This window comes from Bos grunniens, chromosome 17, assembly GCF_055505025.1.
Source record: "Bos grunniens cultivar Pamir isolate PY7600 chromosome 17, Bosgru_T2T1.0, whole genome shotgun sequence".
Lineage (NCBI taxonomy): Eukaryota > Metazoa > Chordata > Mammalia > Artiodactyla > Bovidae > Bos > Bos grunniens.
The window spans coordinates 31,439,657-31,460,939 of NC_141181.1; the positions used below are offsets into that span (position 1 = coordinate 31,439,657).

The following is a 21,283-nucleotide window of genomic DNA, read 5'->3' on the forward strand; positions in this document are numbered from 1 at the left end:
CTTTAAGAGTCTTCTCCAGTACCACAGTTAGAAAGCATAACTATTTTATAAAACCACTATATTAAAATTTTGTTAATATTTCAAATATTGTAGTTGTTTCAATTATCCCCTTTTACTATCACAAGTGTCCTGATATTGGTAAGAAATACTATAAAAAAATAGAGTGATTATATAATCATTTGAAAACGCTACATTTGATAAGGCAGTCATTATTATGTATATTTTACTTGTGAGAAAATTTAGCCTCAGAGAACAAAAATTATTTGCCAAAAGCTGTGCAGAACTTGATGTTAACTGTGGCAGAATTGGTAGGCAGGATTGAGTCTAAAATCTTTCCAGTCTTCCTTGATCACTCTGTGACCTTTAAATCGATTGAGTTCTTGGTTGACTAATGCACTTAATAGGGAGCATTTATTTGGAAACCACAATATTACCATTCTCTACCCTTCTCTGCTGAGTTAGGAAGATGGCCATATAGAATGATTTCATAGAACCTCATAGTCTAATGAAAAGAGAATGAATTACAGTGTAAGGAGAGTTTTGTGGTAGGGGGCGTTAGCGGTAAAGAACCCGACTATCAATGCTGGAGACCCAGGAGAGAGGCGAGTTCAATCCTTGGATCAGGAAAATGCCCTGGAGAAGGGCATGGCAACCCACTCCAGTATTCTTGCCTGGAGAATCCCGTGGATAGAGGAACATGACGGGCTGCAGTCCCTAGGGTGGCAGAGAGTCAGACACAACTTCGTATACACTCACATACATGGACAGAGAGTATGGGTACACAGAGAAAGAGTGGCTAATCTTCCTAGCAAATAAGGCTTAGGGGAGAAGTAATGATTAACATATTTTTTCCACATTATTACTTTTTTTTACAGTGAAATATGACATAAAAATTGAAATTTTCATGGGACATATATGTGCATTCAAATGAATACATATCGAGAAAATACTTCCCTAATTACTGCTCAAGTTAACTTAAAAGACCTTAAGTCTTTAGGATCCCAACTCTTATACTAAATCTTGTAAAGATTATTTTATTAAAATAAGTTTAAAATCCAGGTATACATCACTAAAAATATGGGTTTCCTTTGCTAGTTTTTGAACATTTCATAGGGGGATAACACAGTAGTATAGAGGGCATGTTTTGCTAGACATTGCTATGAATTTTGGGATAGGCCTATGGGAATAGCATATTTTATCTTGTATACCTGGAACAATCTGGAGAGCAACAGAAGAATTTCTTCTACCACCTTCTGGTGAAAGTTGAGAGAAATGATTATTTCCATGAGTTATCACTATTAACATCCATGAGGATTTTTGGGGACTAATCAACCCTGATAAAGAGACAGCTTGTAGTACAGATAATATGCACTCATGACTCAAAATAGATCACTGTATACTGGGGAGAAGTTCAGGAGTTTAACTTCCAAAGAACTGACTCCTATGAATTAGTTACATTGACCTTAATAACAGTAGCTGCGGCTGCTGCTAAGTTGCTTCAGTTGTGTCTGACTCTGTGCGATCCCATAGATGGCAGCCCACCAAGCTCCCCCTTCCCTGGGATTTTCCAGGCAAGAATACTGGAGTGGGTTGCCATTTCCTCCTCCAATGCATGAAAGTGAAAAGTGAAAGTGAAGTTGCTCAGTCGTGTCCGACTCTTAGCGACCCCATGGACTGCAGCCTACCAGGCTCCTCCGTCCATGGAATTTTCCAGGCAAGAGTACTGGAGTGTGTTGCCATTGCCTTCTCCATAATAACAGTAGTCACAATGTTTTATCAGTAATGCATGGAACATTTTTGGAGTGCTTTACCCTTTATAACTGTATAAACCAGTATGGAGCTTCAGATGAAAGGAGGACATTTTCAGTCCTTGGTCTAAGTGTAGTTTTTCAGCAGGGAGAAGCAAACTGGACATCTTTTCTCTTTTTGTAGTGGGCAGCAGAGGCTTTGTTAATCTCTGCAAGTCTGACTTACAGGATGTAAGCCCCTGGGAGGTCACTGAAGAAACACAGATGGAGAGGTAGTTAGCCAAGCCAGACCAAATCAGAACAGAGTTAATGCCATCAAAGTATACATTCACAGTTCTCCATTAGCTTTTCAAAATTTAAGAACACACACACTTAACCGACCAGATCCAAAACTTCAGATTGGCTTTGTTAGAATTCATGTAACTACCTCATCCAGACTTTAGAAGAATATCCCTCAACTTGGTAGATATCCTGTCTTTCTATCATATTCCTGCAGAATCTTATAAATTTTAATTGTAAAATACCATTATTAAAATTTCTCTGGAAGCCTGGAAAGACCCAAACTACAGTAGACAGATTGCCATATGTGTTAAAACATCTTTGTTAGAAATTAAGTATGTGAGAATCTAAAAGATGAGGGGAAGTGTAATCAGCCCATGAAGAAATGTTAGGCATAATAGCTAAGACAGTAATGAATAATGTATATGGAGGTATTTAAACAATTACTTGCATTTGAGTTTCTTATGTGTGCCTGGTTCACAAGGAAAAGGCAAGATGCTGTAAAAGCCAGATTAGCATGAAATGTTGTTTTACAAATCATTTGTTCTTTTGAAGACTTATTTTAGTCAGTGATGAAACATGCTATGGAACTTCTCTGGGGACATGAAGGGATTCTTGACATCTTCAGCAAAAAATAAGATATCCTGAACATCCAAACTTAATATGGTTTCTTCTTTCATGTAAATATTACCCACACTACTTGGACACCTAAATGGGGAAGAAGTTCCATTCTCTTGAGAACATAATGTTCCTGTTACACAGCTGGTTCCCTTTGGACTTGAATTTGCTTGTGAAATCCCAACAGCCATTTTCATTTGTATCCCACTGTGATCCAACTGAAATAATTGTGTCCAATAGTGGGTGAATTGAAAATCCTTATGCAGTTTTCCGAGCATGCCTGAGAACGAAAGGGAAAACTAAAATATAATTTGAAATTAGTCTCTGGAACGTTTGCCTTTCTTTTATGTTTGAGAGCCTTGTCAGAATTTGGGAGCTCGCCTTTCTCTGTCACTTGTCTTCCTGTGCTTATTGTTTAATCAGCTGATTGGTAAACATCCGTCCTTATGTGCATGTCTAAGTTCAAGCCGAATGTGTTCTTTTGAAACTTCAAAGTCTTGCCGTTACTGTCAGCATGATGCATTGGTTCGTTGACTGCTCATTTCTAACTCCTTAGCTTCACCACATTCCAACACACACTTTTGTACTTGCTACCATATGCATTCAGTCCTACCAGATGTGTTCACGTATCCTTCGAGTGATAACAGTCCTTGCAATGATCCTGTTAACATAGAGTAGTAATGAAATTATAAAACTTAAAAACATCTGCAGAGTGAAGTTTTATGTTTTATCATTTAAATCTTAAACTATGGATAACTTGGGTAATTTATATTTTGCCTTTCTCTATATTTTTGCTTCTCTTCCTACTACTATTATTAGAAATGCTTCGCTAAAGAATAGAGAATCATATGATGATATTACCCCACTAGTGCAGAGCCAACAAATTACATACTGTGTCGGGAACTACCTTATTAGATGAGGAAAAGTGCTGTGAATTTGAGAGCAGGAGTCATAACATTGGTTTGAATCCTTGTTCTGACATTTACCAGTGCCCACCTCATGTGTCTTAAGGCTAAAATGAAATAATCAATTCATACCCATTTTAGCAAGTACCTTACATTTTTCTTTATCACCTTAAGACCTCTATTCAACTGAGCATAGAGTCAAGCCAGCTTGTCACAGAAATAGTTGCAATTTAAAATTTGCATTTGAATTCCTTTAGAGAAGATATATAAAATGGAGTCTGAGTGAACAATAAAACAAAATCAAAACAACAAAGCAAAACCAAAGACACTGCCTGTTGCTTTCCGTCAAGTAATGTATTATTTATTGACCCAAATGCAAATCATTGTATTCTTATTACTTTTAGAAACATCCAAACATTTTCTTTCTGTATTGAACAAGATCATAAATGAAAAGTTGCTGGTTAATAGATCTTAATAGGTATGACAAGAGATTGTTAAATTATGTGAGCAAGCCCTGCCTCAGTGATATAACTGTTGTACTAACATTGTTAGCCTTCTTACTGAGGAGGTCAGTTCCTCAGAGAAAAAACTAACCTGCTCAAGATTGGATTTGGCAAAAGTATTTGAAGTGAAGTATATAGAGAGCAAACAAGTAGGTAAATACTATCTTTGCTTGTTAATGCATGGGAACACCAGGTGAATATCTAAGATATATTGTTGATGTTTTCTATGTTTTTTGCTTGTTGGTTTTCACCAAGCTTCATTTTGGAAAGAATTAAACCCAAATTGGAAAATGACTGAAAATCATAAAGATTTTTAAATTGTTAATGATAGAAAAAAATAGGTGAATGATTAGATAGAAGCAAAGAGGGATTAAACAAAAGAAAAGTACCATGAAGTCAGGAGTGAGGCATGAAGGTCACTGATGCCACCCAAAAAAAAAGGTTTTGCTTTTTCACAGGTCATGTAATAGGGTTCTATTTTCATACCTTCCTGAAGTTAGGTATGGGCAGATGAATTTGAAATGAATTAATGAAATGAAATGTAAGAACTACGGCCATCTCCTTCTGAGAGAAGGCTCTGAGATCCGCCAAGTGTTTTTCCGCTCTTCCCTCTGTCATAGTAACCAGCAACATTGTGAAACCGAGTGCTGTATCACTCTATTTTCAAAACAATGTCCTGTTATAGATGTAGCATTAGTGGAAAATGTACATCTGCTGCTTTATTTCAGTGTGATTTCGGATGGCCTGTTACCATAGCAAAGTCTACCCTAACCCAACTTTGACTAACACGTAGGTTGTATATAAAATACATAGTACGGAATCCTCAATAACTTAATAGAGATGGTTTAAACAAACTTGTCTCTCTTTTCTACCCCACTTATCGCCAGCAACTGGGTCTTTGTGGCTGTATGAGCACTAAGTGGTCCAATTCCACATTTCCATCATTATGAGCTGCTTCTTAAAACCACTTCTGGTAATAAGGCGGGAGACTTAGTTCCTCTAGAAACTGGCTATAAGATGAGTTTGAGGGAAAACAGTTGATTTTGTAGTTTGTCTCAGAGGGCACTTGGGTGGAGCTGGGGGAGAGTAGCAGTCGAGGACTGAAATCCAGTACGGGCTACATTGGACAAACTGCGCACACATACACAGGGTACATTATTGTGCAGGTTAACAGTATGAGCATTAAAGCGGCCACTTAGCTGGGTTTTCCTGTGGAAAATATACTGAGTGCAGTTCAAAGTTGTTCTTCCTGAGGGTTGTAGATGCTGGTATATTCATCTACAAGTTTCTGTCTGTAACTGGTTGAGAGTTTACTCCTCGACTTCCTGGCCTACTCCTTGTGAAGACAGGGAAAGATCAGTTGTCAGAAAGAGCCCTCAGTAGCAGAGTCTTCAGGCAGTAGGCAGGTGATGACTTGAGTACTGACTAATCATAGATTGGATACAGGCAGGGCACCAAAGGTAGTATATACTTCCAATAATATTTGTTTATCTCTAATATTTAGTAATTTCTAACTAAACTGACACACTTTGAAAAATTGTGTTGTAACCATGACTTTCAGATTCTGGTCTGTGTGTGTGTGATTGGAAGATATAATTCTTCAGCCTGCCATTCAAGGTACCTCACAATCTGGGCTCAGTCTATCAACCACAAGTTTTCTTGTGTTATTTCATGGTGTATTTTTGGTTCTAAATAACTAGTTATTTTTACCAAACCAGTTTAATTTATGGCTATCATAATTAATTACTTAAAATGAATAAAATGACCTCCCATATTTGTCAGCCTACCTAAAGTCCACTGTTTTGATATTTTTTTAAGTCTCATCCTCAAGTCAAACTTTCTATGTCATGAATGTTCAGACCCATAGTTGACCTCTTTTATTTTCTGGAATTTGATTGTTTTATATTTATAGCACATTTGAGCATAACCTCTACAGGCATTTCTTATTACAAAAAAATTAAGACTCATTGTACCATGCCTTTGCACATGTTATTTAATACTATTAATAGTATAAGAATTACTATTGATTTGTTCTACAAAGAAGCTTTCTGTCACCTCTTCTATCAAACTTCCTTAATCCTAACAATCAACCTAATTTCTTTTCCCCAAAGGAAACTTACATCTTCTGTGCCCACATCACACTTTCATATGTGCCTTTACTATAGTGATTCTCATTGTGTTTTGCTATCTGTCTGCGTCATCACTGAACCATGAGTCCTTGAAGAGTAGTAAGAAGGCTTTCTTTATCTACCACATCCAGGTACGATCTCTAATATATAGACATTAACAGGTTTATTGACTGCAATTCTTAAGTTGTTAATGCCAGTCTTTGTTTCCTCAGTCTCAGAAGTTAGAAGTACCCAACATGAATTCCCCTCCACTACCCCTCCTCTGTCTTAAACTCACACCATGATCCTTTTATTCTTACTGTTCATGCGTTATGGAAAAAGAATTCAGATGATTCCAAGGGAAATTTTTTATTTTACTGTAAATTCTCTTCCTTCCTGGCAACTATAGATTTTGGCCACATCAAGAATACAGTGTCTTATATGTAAAAAGTATTCTTTCCAATGGATTATTTTCTATTCTTCTTTCCTCTAAACATTAAAAATATATTTATCTTTCATATACCAACACATATTTTATAGACCATGGGACTTGCATTCCTGTGCAGAGTTCTTTCCAGTCTTTTTGTTTGTCTTTGATCTCAGATCAGTTCAGTTGATCAGCTGTGTCCGACTCTTTGCGAACCAATGGACTGCAGCACACCAGGCTTCTCTGTCCATCGAAAACTCCTGTAGCTTGCTCAAATTCCTGTGAATCCAGTTGGTGATGCCATCCAACCGTCTCATTCTCTGTCATCTCCTTCTCCTGCCTTCAATCTTTCCCAGCACCAGGGTGTTTCCCAGTGAGTCAGTTCTTCATATCTGGTGGGCAAAGTATTAGAATTCAGCCTCAGCATCATTAGTAAGGACTGATTTCCTTTAGGATTGCCAGGTTTGATCTCCTTGCGGCTCAAGGACTCTCAAGAGTCTTCTCCAACACCACAGTTCAAAACCATCAATTCTACAGTGCTCAGCTTTCTTTATAGTCCAATGCTCACATCCATGCATGACTCCTGGAAAAACCACAGCTTTGACTAGACAGACCTTCATTGGCAAAATAATTTCTCTGCTTTTTAGTATACTGTCCAGGTTGGTCATAGCTTTTCTTCCAAGGAGCAAGTGTCTTTTAATTTCATGGCTGCAGTCACCAATGAATAGTGATTTTGGAGCCCCCCCCCCCCCCCCAAATAAAGTCTCTGACTGTTTTCATTGTTTCCCCATCTATATGACTTGAAGTGATGGGACTGGATGCCATGATCTTAGTTTTCTGAATGTTGAGTTTTAAACCAACTTTTTCACTCTCTTCTTTCACTTTGATCAAGAGGCTCTTTAGTTCTTCTTTGCTTTCTGCCGTAAGGGTGGTGTCATCTGTGTATCTGAGGTTATTGATATTTCTCCTGGCAATCTTGATTCCAGCCTTTTCTTCGTCCAGCCCAGCTCTTTGCATGATATACTCTACATATAAGTTAAATAAGCAGGGTGACAATTGACATGTTGCTTTCCCTATTTGGAACAAGTCTATTGTTTCATGTCCAGTTCTAACTCTTGCTTCTTGACCTGCATACAGATATCTCAGGAAGCAGGTAAGGTGGCCTGGTATTCCCATCTCTTGAATAATTTTCCACAGTTTGACAGCAGTGGCCTGCCACAGGGACAGGGGCTCTGGGTACAGCAGACCTGTGTGTGGTATAAGCCCTCTTGGAGGAGGTTGCCATTAACCCCACCATAGAGCCATCCAGCAAACAACCCACAAACTGCAGAACAATTATACCAAGTAAATTCTCCCATTGTTAAGAAAATACTAGAAAATACTAGTTTTCCAAACCTGAGGATCTAGCAAAGGGACTGAGAATCCCCAGGGAATTTGACTTTGGAGGCCAGTGGGATTTGATTATGGAACTTACACAGGCATGGGGAAACAGACTCTTGGAGGGCTCAAATAAAACCTTGTAGACACCAGGACCCATGAGAAAGGAGCAGTGAGCCCACAAGAGACTGAGCCAGACTTGCCTGTGAGTGTCCAGGAGTCTCTGGTGGAGGCATGGGTTGGTGATGGCTTGCTACAGGATTGGGGGTGCTGAGTATGGCAGTGTGTGCTTGGGACATTTTGAAGGAGGTCACCATTGTCTTCATTACCTCCACCATAGTTGGTCTCAGGACACACAACAAAGAAAGAATACAGACCCACCCATCAACAGAAAATTGGGTTAAAGATTTACTGAGTATGGCCCCACCCATCAGAACAAGACCCAGTTTCCCCTTCAGTCAGTCTCTGCCATCAGGAAGCTTCCATAAGTCTCTTATCCTTATCCCTCAGAGAGCAGACAGAATGAAAACTACAGTCACAGAAAATGAATCAAACTGATCCTATGGACCACAGCCTTGTGTAACTCAATGGAACTATGAGCCATGCCATGTAGGGCCACCCAGAATTGGTGGAAAGGTGGGACAAAATATGGTCCACTAGAGAAGGCAATGGCTAACCACTTCAGCATTCTTGCCTTGAGAACACCATGAACAGTATGAAAAGGCAAAAGATATGCAGAAAGATGAACTCCCCAGGTCAGTAGGTACCTAATATGCTACTGGAGAAGGGTGGAGAAATAACTCCAGAAATAATGAAAAGATGGAGCCAAAGTTAAAACAATGCCCAGTCGTGGATATGACTGGTGATGGAAGTAAAGTCCAATGCTACAAAGAACAACATTACATAGGAACCTGGAATGTTAGATCCATGAATCGAGCAACATTGGAGGTGGTCAAACATGAGATGGCAAGAGTGAACATTGACATTTTAGGAAAAAGTGAACTAAAATGGTCTGGAATAGGCAAATTTAATTTAGATGACCATTGTATCTACTACTGTGGGCAAGAATCCCTTAGAAGAAATGGAGTAATCCTCATAGTCAACAAAAGAGCCTGAAATGCAATACTTGGGAGCAGTCTCAAAAATGACAGCATGATATCTGTTCATTTCCAAGGCAAGCCATTCAATATCACAATAATCCAAGTCTATGCCCTGACCAGTAATGCTGAAGAAGATGAAGTTGAAGCATTCTATGAAGACCTAAAAGACTTTCTAGAACTAACACCCCAAAACAATGTCCTTTTCATTATAGGGGACTGGAATGCAAAAGTAGGAGTCAAGAGATACCTGGAGTAACAGGCAAATTTGGCCATGAAGTACAAATTGAAGCAGGGCAAAGGCTAACAGAGTTTTTAGAAGAGAATGCACTGGTCATAGCAAACACCCTCTTCCAATAACACACAGAAGACTCTACACATGGACATCCCCAGATGGTCAACACCAAAATCGATTGATTTATTCTTTGCAGCCAAAGATGGAGAAGCTCTATATAGTCAGCAAAATCAAGACTGGGAGCTGACTGTGGCTCAGATCATGAACTCCTTATTGCCAAATTCAGACTTGACTTGAAGAAAGTAGGGAAAACCACTAGACCATTCAGGTATAACCTAAATCAAATCCCTTATGATTGTACAGTAGAAATGACAAATATATTCAAGGGATTAGGTCTGATAGAGTGCCTGAAGAACTATGGACAGAGGTTCACAACATTGTACAAGAGGCAGTGATCAGGACCATCCCTAAGAAAAAGAAATGCAAGAAGGGGAAATGGGTGTCTGTGGAGGCCTTAAAAATAGATGAGAAAGGAAGAGAAGCTAAAGGCAAAGGAGAAAAGGAAAGATATACCCATTTGAATGCAGAGTTCCAAAGAATAGCAAGGAGAGATAAGAAAACCTTCTTCAGTGATCAATGCAGATAAATAGAGGAAGACAACAGAATGGGAAAGACTAGAGATCTCTTCAAGAAAATTAGAGATATTAAGGGAACATTTCATGCAAAGATGAGCACAATAAAGGAGAGAAATGATATGGACCTAACAGAAGCAGAAGATATTAAGAAGAGATGGCAAGAATACACAGAAGAACTATACAAAAAAGATCTTCATGACCCAGATAACCACAATGGTGTGATCACTCACCTAGAGCCAGACATCCTGGGATGTGAAGTCAAGTGGGCCTTTGGAAGTATCACTCTGAACAAAACTCATGGAGGTGATGGAATTAAGTTGAGCTATTTCAAATCCTGAAAGATGATACTGTGAAAGTGCTGCACTCAATATGTCATCAAGTTTGAGAAAGTCAGCAGTGGCCACAGGACTGAAAAAGGTCAGTTTTCATTCCAATCCCAAAGAAAGGCAATGCCAAATAATGTTCAAACTACTGCACAATTGCACTCATCACACATGCTAGCAAAGTAATGCTCAAAATTCTCCAAGCCAGGTTTCAACAGTATGTGAACCATGAACTTCCAGATGTTCAAGCTGGATTTAGAAAAGGCATAGGAATCAGACATTAAATTGCCAACATGCACTGGATCATTGCTAAAGCAAGAGAGTTCCAGAAAAACATCTACTTCTGCTTTATTGACTTTGCCAAAGGCTTTGACTGTGCAGATCACAGCAAACTGGAAAACTCTGAAAGAGGTGGGAATACCAGAGCACTTTACCTTCTTCCTGAGAAATCTGTATGCAAGTCAAGAAGCAACAGAACCGTACATGGAACAACAGACTAGTTCCACATCGCAAAAGGAGTATGTCAAGGCTGTATATTGTCACCCTGCTTATTTAGTTTATATGCAGAGTATATCATGTGAAATGCTGAGCTGGATGAAGCACAATCTGGAATCAAGATTGCTGGGAGAAATATCAGTAACCTCAGATATGCAGCTGTCACCACCCTTATAACAGAACTCAAGAATAAACAGCCTCTTGGTCAAAGTGCAAGAGGAGAGTGAAAAAGTTGGCTTAAAACTCTCTGTGGGAGAGGGAGAGGGTGGGGAGATTTGGGAAAATAGCATTGAAACATGTATAATATCATGTATGAAACGGAGTCGCCAGTCCAGGTTCGATGCACGGTACTGGATGCTTGGGGCTGGTGCACTGGGATGACCCAGAGGGAGGTGAGGGGAGGGAGGAGGGTGGAGGGTTCAGGATGGGGAACGCGGGTATACCTGTGGCGGATTCATTTCGATATTTGGCAAAACTAATACAATATTGTAAAGTTTAAAAATAAAATAAAATTTAAAAAATAAAATAAATGAAAAAATTAGAACCAAAAAAAAAATAATAAACTAAGATCATGACATCTGGTCCCATCACTTCATGGCAAATAGATGGGGAAACAGTGGAAACAGTGGCAGACTTTATTTTCTTGGGCTCCAGAATCACTGTGCATGGTGACTGAAGCCTTGAAATTAAAAGATACTTGCTCCTTGGAAGAAAAGCTATGACCAACCTGCTGCTGCTGCTGCTAAGTCACGTCAGTCATGCCTGACTCTGTATGACCCCATAGATGGCAGCCCACCAGGCTCCTGTCCCTGGGATTTTCCAGGCAAGAATACTGGATTGGGTTGCCATTTCCTTCTGCAGTGCATGAAAGTGAAAGTGAAGTCGCTCAGTCTGTCTGACTCTTCTTGACCCCATGGACTATAGCCTAACAGGCTCCTCCATCCATGGGATTTCCCAGGCAAGAGTACTGGAGTGGGTTGCCATTGCCTTCTCCGATGACCAACGTAGACAGCATATTAAAAAGCAGAGACATTACTTTGCTAGTAAAGGTCCGTCAAGTCAAAGCTATGGTTTCTCCAGTAGTCATGAATGGATGTGAGAGCTGGACTATAAAGAAAGCTGAGCGCTGAAGAACTGATGCTTTTGAACTATGGTGTTTGAGAAGACTCTTGACAGTCCCTTGGACTTCAAGGAGATCCAACCAGTCCATCCTAAAGGAAATTAACCCTGAATATTTATTGGAAGGACTGATGCTGAACCCGAAACTCCAATACTTTGGCCACTTGATGCGAAGAACTGACTCATTTGAAAAGACGTTGATGCTGGGAAAGATTGAAGGCAAGTTTAAAAGGGGACAACAGAGGATGAGATTGTTGGATTGCATCACCACCTTGATGGACATGAGTTTTAGTAAGGTCCGGGAGTTGGTGATGGACAGGGAAGCCTGACTTGCTGCAGTCCATGGAGTCACAAAGAGTTGAACACAACGGAGCAAGTGAACTGAATTCTTATTAGATTATAGCTATTAAACTAAATTTTTAATTTTGCATATTTTAAAATAATTTAAATATAAAGTTAATATCAATAGATATAATTTAAGTACTCAATGACTTCATGTGACTAATACCTTGCATATTGGACAGAGCAGATATAATTTCCATTATCACAGAAAATTCTATTAGCATTCAATGAGACCAATTTTCAAGTGACATTCCATAAATAAAAGATTTGCTTTTTTATGTGAAATGTGCATTTATCATTGAATATAGAACCCACTACTCCAGAATCAATTATTCTCCAGAAACATAGTTTTGATGACTATGGAAACAGAATAGTAATACTACATCAAATTTATTCCAAAAATAAATATTTGTATTTGTAGTTTTCTGTATGTGAAAGCACATTACTGAAAACCCCATTGTAAAAGTTCTAAAATTTGTTTTTAAATGTGTATTCTGAAGTCTGAAATTCCCAAAGTTAAATTTTAGCACTAAAAATGAACAAATATCGAGGATAAGACTGAAATAATTAAGTTCAGTGAAATGAAATACACACATAGTTGAAGGGAAACTTCAGCAATAGAATTGTTTCCCAGAATGTTTCTATAATTCTTGACTATTTGGAAAAAAGATATAATGTTTTACATAAAGAACAGAACAAAATTTATCTGACCAGATGATATAGCTATAGTAATGTTTTTTAAATAAAAGAAGCCTTTATATTTCTTGAAGAATGACTTATATTATTGGGAATATCAGTCATTTGAAAAATCTAAAGGTTATGATAAATGATGCACATTCTTCAATTAAGTTTGGCATTGCACAAGACACATTGTATAATTGATGTTTTTTTAGATTAAAACAAAATGTAAATATCAAACCTTAGTATACTGGGTATTCAGTTTTCCTTGGCATTAAGTTCAATAAATTCCATTATTTTAAACATCCTTTCACAAAAGATTGTATTATGCAATGTTGTCAGATCATATTCGTAGATTTGCAAAAATCCAGTTCTACTAGACGATCTAGCTACTATGCAGGCTGCATAGATACCAAAATATTTGCTAATATTACTAGTTGAGTAAGTGACTAATTTTTTCTGTTTAACCCAAATTGGTGTATGATTATATTAATAATTAATATTGGTCAGCTGCTTAATTTAAAATGTACTACTTATGAAGTAGAGATGTTAGTTGGGATTTTGGTGGAATAAGAATGAGAAGAATGCAGTCTCTATAAAGGGTTAAAAATTATACAACTTAAAGTAAGTTAGATTCCTGGGTCAAGAAAATCCCCTGGAGAAGGCAATGGCAACCCACTCCAGTATCCTTGCCTGGGAAATCCCTTGGCAAATGAAGAGCCTGGCAGGTTACAGTCCATGGGATTTCAAAACAGACACAATTTAGCGACTAAACAACAACAACCTGTTACTATAATGGTTTAAAAGTTTATCTGTAAAAACATGTAGCTCATTTGTTTATATAGAATAAATGCTAAATAAACTTAGTAGCTATTAATATTATTAAAATTTCTACTTAGTTAACCATTTGGTATTTATTGAGTGTCTGTTTTATGCAAAACATTATGATACAGATGCAGAAATGAAAATGTAAGGCTTCCTCTTTATCCCTTTGACTCTAGGTTAGTAAAAGTAGATTCTTCAAGTCGGAATGTTTCTCTTTATGACTTCTGTATAATGATTGTACTCTTTAATTGTTCAGTGTCTGTCACATGTTAGCTACATGATGAATATTTAATCTTGCAGTATATACATTATTATTTGCTTTAATTTTTATCTCCCAAGATGTGAATACCTCAAAGTCAACAGCTGTGTCTGATTCAGCACTGTTATTCTCAGTGCCCAGCACAATGGAAAACCACATGGAAAAACCTCAATGTCTGTGAAGAGAGCTAAAATCTGACACAATGAAAAAGTGCGAGCTGGAGACCTGATTTATACATGAGTTAAGTAGAGACCAGAAAATAAAGTTACCATAGGTGTCCAGGCCAAGAAGAGGTCTGAGGTATGAAGGAGATACAGTAACAGAAGAGTTAAACACAGCCCTCTGAAGCTACATTAGACTTTGGGTTTGGACTACAATTCTACCAGCAACAAACACATTTTGTGAACCAGGAAAGAGTCAGTGCTGCAGCCTTTCTACCCATAAAATGAAAACAATAGATGATAATTGTATCTGTATCATAGTTGTTGTATAGATCAAATAAATTCATATAAATTATGTATAAAAATGTCTCACAAAAAGTGCAACTTTAGTTGGAAGAAGGATCTCAAACTAATAAGAGTGTCTTGATAAAACCTTGTGGTTTTTGGAAGCTCCTTATGTTACAGATGGCTTCCCTGGTGGCTCAGTCTGTAAAGCGTCTGCCTGCAATGCAGGTGACCCAGGTTCAATCCCTGGGTCAGGAGGATCCTCTGGAGAAGGAAATGGCAACCCACTCCAGTATTCTTGTCTGAATAACTCCATAGGCAGAGGAGCCTGGTGGGCTGTAGTCCATAGGGTCACAAAGAGTCAGACGTGACTGAGTGACTAACACTTTCAGTTCAGTTGCTCAGTCGTGTCCGACTCTTTGCAACCCCATGAATCGCAGCACGCCAGGCCTCCCTGTCCATCACCAACTCCCGGAGTCCACCCAAACCCATGTCCACTGAGTTGATGATGCCATCCAACCATCTCATCCTCTGTCGTCCCCTTCTCCTCCTGCCCTCAAACTTTCCCAGCATCAGGGTCTTTTCAAATGAGTCAGCTCTTCACATCAGGTGGCCAAAGTATTGGAGTTTCAGCTTCAACATCAGTCCTTCCAAAGAACACCCAGGACTGATCTCCTTTAGGATGGACTGGTTGGATCTCCTTGCAGTCCAAGGGACTCTCAAGAGTCTTCTCCAACACCACAGTTCAAAAGCATCAGTTCTTTGGCGCTCAGCTTTCTTTATAGTCCAACTCTCACATCCATACGTGACCACTACAAAAACTATAGCCTTGACTAGACAGACCTTTGTTGGCAAAATAATGTCTCTACTTTTTAATATGCTGTCTAAGTTGGTCATAACTTTCCTTCCAAGGAGTAAGCGTCTTTTAGTTTCATGGCTGCAGTCACCATCTGCAGTGATTTTGGAGCCCCAAAAAATAAAGTCAGCCACTGTTTCCACTGTTTCCCCACCTATTTGCCATGAAGTGATGGGACCAAATGCCATGATCTTAGTTTCACTTTCACTTTTATGTTACAGATGATTGATTTTTATAGAGAAACTGTAAATGCTAGGATAGACTATTTCATTCCCAGACCTTCACACTTGTCTCATGATTTTGTATGCAAAGGTGTTTTGGTTGAAAATAGGAGATCAGTTGAAACTAGCTTAAACAAACATAGCAACAAAGAAATATACTTTCAAGATGTAGAGTTTTTGTTTTTAGGTGGAACTCAAGTACAGAAGTTCAACTGGCCATAATTGGCAGAAAATAGAGCCAAGAACAAGAACAAAGCACCCGCATGGAATGTAATATGTACACCCTGTGTGACTCTCCTCTCTGCCTGTCTGCCTCTCTGTCTCTCCCTCCATTGCTGCTTAATTTTCTCTCTGCAGGTGAGCTTTCTTTGTTCCTTGGTTCAAGAGGCAGAAAATGGATGCCCCCAAATCCCAAGTTTTCATATCTCTGCCATTCTAACAACAAGCCTGTTAGATAATCCACTTGAACTTGCTGGCCAATCTAATTTCCCATGAATGAGTAATCAATCCATCTTTCAGGACCAGAAATAGCCTTGTAGAGGTTTGAACTAATTACCCAATGTATGATATAGTTTCATATTAAAGTGGCTTTACTTCATAACTGACAACCTTAATTGTTTATTATGAAGCTGTAGCCTCCCTATCATTGTCAGTAGAGGAATGGCTATGGGCATTTGACAAGGACATTTAAGAACATAATATTTTGGTCTTTAAGCTCCTAATGCAGGTGAATGTGGACCAGGGCACATCAACTATCTGGTTCTATACTCATTTTGAGATATATTTTTCATTTGTTTGTGCCTAACCTGTGAAACTTACCAAAAGATACTTGAATGGAGAGGAGGAGGCTAATGTGTTAAACAAGAGAATGGACTTAATACAATATTTCTGCTGGAGATTTTTCAGAAGTTTTTCTTCCAATGTTCAGTCTTATTCTCCTAAACATGTTGGCTTGAGTTTTAGTTTGCTTCCACTGTTTCTCCTTTATGTAAATGAAAAACCATTAATCAGTGATTAGACAACCTTGGCTGAATTTAGCTGAGTTCCACATTTTGTAGGTCCGTATGCAACAGCACATGCATACCATAGGAGGCTTCATTGGAGAGCAGATCAGATCTCCTCTTTGCTCGTTCACGTTAGGTGCTGCCTATTTTGAAACTGGGCAAAGATTTCTATTCCAAACTATTTTAAATTAAAATATATTTCTTCAGCCCTTCTGTTTATTAAATGTAACTTTTAACCATTTACTACCTGAATCTGGGGAGCAGGCCATAAAACATTAAGTATGAGAAAGCTGGGAAATGTAACACACAATAAATGCCTGAAGGCAGAACCTCAAAATGGGTGCATGTAAAGCTTTTATTTCTTTATCGAAGGTTTAAATGAAGAGTCTACTGTATAAATCTTTACTTTTAAAGTAGACTGTCATTTTTAAGGAAGAAAATGCTTGACTGTTCAAAGCAAAACATTTTACCTTAAGAATAGTTCAGTAGGACCACAATAAGGGCTATATACAAATAAGCTTCAAACCATCCATTCTTCCCAAATCACAACTAAAGTGTCATAATTTTTTTTAAAGATTATACAATGTTATTTTTGTTTAAAAAATTTACCTTAAAGGTAATACAAGCTGATCAGTTTAATGTGTGTATACAAATAGTAAAATTATCTGAAGGATACGAGATATATCTTCTCGTATCTTATTTTGTAAGACTGAACTTGTTATACTGTTTTATGGTTTACTACATGTATTGAAACATAAGTTCAGCTTTATCTCATATAAATTCATTGTTTTATCTTCTACTTGTAAATGAGGAACCTGTGACTAGAAGAGAGGAAAAAATGACTTACAGGAAACCACACAATGAGAACGTCTCCAGACACCAAACTTGCTTAACTTGATTAAACAGTGCCAGCATGTTTTAAGTGACAAAGAGAATGCTACATTATCATCGCTATATTCCTGTCTGTATTTTAACACCAACTAAAGTCTTTTACGATGTTTTCATAAAGCTTGTAGTGCTTCTAGCTGATGGTAACGGTGATGAGGAAACACTAACTGGTTGGATAATAGAAAAAACAACGTGCCATCGTGCACCACCTAAAACACAGGCTGGAACATGCAGAAAACTAGAGAAAAAGCAAAAAATACCCAAAGTCCCCAAACAAAACCAGTGTAGGTGTATGTTAGAAAACTGATACTATTTGATGCACTGGAATTAATTGTGCATGAATTTGAATTGAAAACATAGTTTTTCAAATGAAATACTTCCTAAGTTTGGAATGACAAAATGATTTCAGGTGAAATGTATTTATAAAAATCTTGTAGTACACACAATGAGCTAAATATAGATGAAGGAAAGATTCACAATGAGAAAAATCATGCCAAATCTGGCTTTCCTTTTCTGTACAATATGTACAATTTAGGACATATATAGTAGAAAAATGCTATAGATTTGGATTTTTCCCTCAGATTCTTAAGTTCTTTGACTACACTGAAAAGATTTATCAAATAAGATTTGTAGAATCAAACCTCTTATGAACTGCAAAGCACTATACAAATAAATAGCAACTATTTTCAGTTAACTGTGACTTGGAGAGAGATTAGAAATTAAGTTTTATAATGACCTCAGAAATATACCCTCATAATCACATGAATAATCATAGGAATTGTTGTTTATTTTGAGTCCACTAAGTGTTCTTGTTTTTAGTATTAAAGAGACTGGGTGTTTTTTGTTTTGTTTTTTCAATTGCCAGTCCAAAAATATTGCAACAAGTAAAATTAAAGCGAACAGATGTATATCATGATGTTTTCATATTTAGGTTAATTTAAAAATGTGTATACCTATTTAAAATAAAAATTTGCAAGCTATTATTAAAACATCCATTAACAGTACTGATTTCTCTAATATGTTAAACAAAAGCTTTTTAGTGATTCTTCAACATTATCATCATCTATGCAGAATTGACTTACACATCTATTTTAGCTTTTACTAAACATGGATGGTTTGTACATTTTCATGCACAGTGGTCTTATTTGAGTTTTCTTTAAACAGCATTTAAACTCAATAGCTTACACAGCAAATGTCATATCTGATTTTGTTGATTAGGGAAAACTATTCTTGAGTAAATTTGCTAGTCATTAACAAAACATACCAGTACAAATTATAGTGTTTATTGCATTTGCATTATGCATAGATTATCCAAAGCTCTGGCTTGATTCCAAGCAACTAATCATATATTGTTTAATAATTTCCTTTAAATTCATAGCAGACTGGGTGATAGTAGGAGGGGATAGGATCTAGAAAGCAACTGGGACCTGCACAATAGTCATTGAGATTAGATTTTGGCTAATCTAATTGTTGTGGCTATAAAATTCTACACAGAACAGAAACTCAGGGTCTAAATTTTACATTGTAATCATTTAAAAAAAGAAAAAAACTCCCACAGCTTATCAGAAAGTGCCTTACTGTAGCAGGTGCTCAATAAATAACTTGTGGAACAAACTGGCTTGGCTCATCAACACCAAATCAAATTTACTGTTATTAGATAGCCCCCCCTGGAGTGCCCACTAGATGGCAGTCCTATACAGAGATGGTGTTGCAATTTGCTGGGTAGAAAAATCGCTTTTGTGCCAAAACCTGTTCTTTTCATAGCAACAACAAAACCTTAAATGATTTAAAATCAAAACCACTTCAATTTTTTGTTTTGATTTTAAGGTCAGTTTTGGCAATGATGAAATTATAGTCATCCTGGAAAATAGTACAACTCTTGAGTTCAGGTTATTTGCATGAAATCGTTACATGTTAGAACACATCTAGGGATAGAGAAGGTGTGAGAAAAGCAACCACAGATAGAACTTTCCCATTCATCACGGCACAGCTACATAGAGGGGTTGTACTGCTTTAAAGCCGACCTCACCAGAAGTAGTATGTGGAGTGTGATGCTTACGATGAATGCTAACCAGTGTCCGTGACCGAGGGAAGCACAGACAAGTGAGATTGAACAGAGTACAATAATTCACTTATAGTATCCAATAAATCTTGATAAAAAAGATTTTAATCCTAGTATGTGGCATTGTAGTTAAAGTCTATCATAGCTGAAGTTGAGGAAACATTTATAGATATACGGTTATCTGTGCCCCATTTTTATTAAAATTTAACATTCTAAAAATAGTAAAATATGAAAAAAGAACCACAGTTTTGGAATAAGGTAGACATGTGATAGTCAAAAATTTAATATTAGTCATTTCATAGTCTAATGGTCTTCTGAGTTAATGATAATTTTCAAAATTTGTCACAATCTTAGGAAAAAATGGTGCTATTTAAAGAATTTTTAAAATTATTTCAAAATTAAAATAATAAATATTTAACTGTTCTTGTAATTTTCAAATAAGGTGCAATTTCTGTAGACAATTTATGTCCTAATCTAGCTGCAATGAGGTTTTGTTTAAAATACAGAAAGATTTCTCTCTGTTTTAGCATATCCCAAGTAAAACTTGTTTTTATCATTTACGTATGGCCTCAAAGCATCTTATTCCGTTACCTTATTAAATTAGGAAAATGAATTTAAATTTTCAGGGCAATTCTCTTATAGATTGCATATGAAATTATAGTAACAAAGTGTAATTATAGATATTTATAATTTAAAATTCAAAGATCTTTCTTTTTAAAGGCCAAATCAATATAACTGGTGCATAGCTATATATATTCCCCTTTCCATGTATTGGGGAAGTAAATCATAGACTTTTTTTTTCTACCATTTGAGAAAACAGAATATGTAGCGTAATATATAGAAATTATGGTATTTTGGTTTCTCTATTATCAAGGTTTTCCTTTCTCAAAGTATAATACTGTAATATATTTAAGCAGAGTTAATCTGTTAAGATGAAAATAAAGTAATTATGGAGACACTGATTTTGAAAAAATTAAAATTTATTAAATATTTTTACTGTTCCCAAGCCACTTAATATTTTTATTTACTTTTGATTTTTTAGGTAATTGAATTTTTTAAAAATTGAAATGCAATTGATATCCACTTGTATAAGTCTAAGGTACGTGACATAGTTTGATATATTCACATATTACAATATGCCACTGTAATGTTAGCTAAGACCGCTATCACTCCACATAATTAATATTTCTTTTTAGTGGCAACAACATTTAAGATCTAATCTCTTAGCAACTTTGAAGTGTATAATAATATATAAAAAAATAAAAAATAAAAAATAAATAAATAAAAATCTCACTGCAACTGAAAAAAGAAATACTGTAGTTATATAATCATATTGCAGTGCATTAGAAACCCAGAATTATTCCTCTTCTGATTGCAAGTGTGTATCTTTAGCCAACATTATCTCTTATTTCTACCATCTCAAAGCCCCTGGCAAGCACCATTTTATTCTCTGTCTCTATGAGTTCAGCTTTTTCTGACTACACATGTAAGTGATACCATACAATATTTGTCTTTCTCTGACTTATCTCGTTTAGAATAATGCCCTCAAGATCCATTTATGTTGTTGCAAATGGGCAGATTTCTTTCTCAATGCTGAATCATATTCATATTCACATATATATCACATCTTATTTGTTCATTCATCTGTTGATGGATACATAGGTTGTTTCCCTATCTTGGCTTTTGTGAATGATGCTGAAATGAACTTGGAGATGCACATATCTTTTCAGTACGATGTTGTCATTTCCTTTGGTTATATGCCCTGAAGTGTGATTGCTGGATCATGTGGTAATTTTATTTTTAATTTTTTGAGTAGTCTCAATATTGTTGACC

General features: G+C 36.9%; 1 protein-coding gene across 18 annotated transcripts in view; it reads left to right on the top strand.

Annotated features, from left to right (window-relative positions):
* The window catches only part of LOC147355172 (uncharacterized), an 814,003-nt gene that overhangs the window by 408,762 nt on the left and 383,958 nt on the right, over window positions 1-21,283 (top strand). For 7 of the 18 annotated variants that reach the window (XR_015144325.1, XR_015144311.1, XR_015144317.1 and 4 more), the window contains one exon: window positions 14,054-14,887. The exons of the other annotated variants lie outside the window; for them this stretch is intronic. The gene's annotated coding sequence lies outside the window, so the exon portion shown is untranslated. Of the gene's footprint in view, window positions 1-14,053; window positions 14,888-21,283 lie in introns of those variants that run through there. 18 annotated transcript variants of the gene reach the window in all.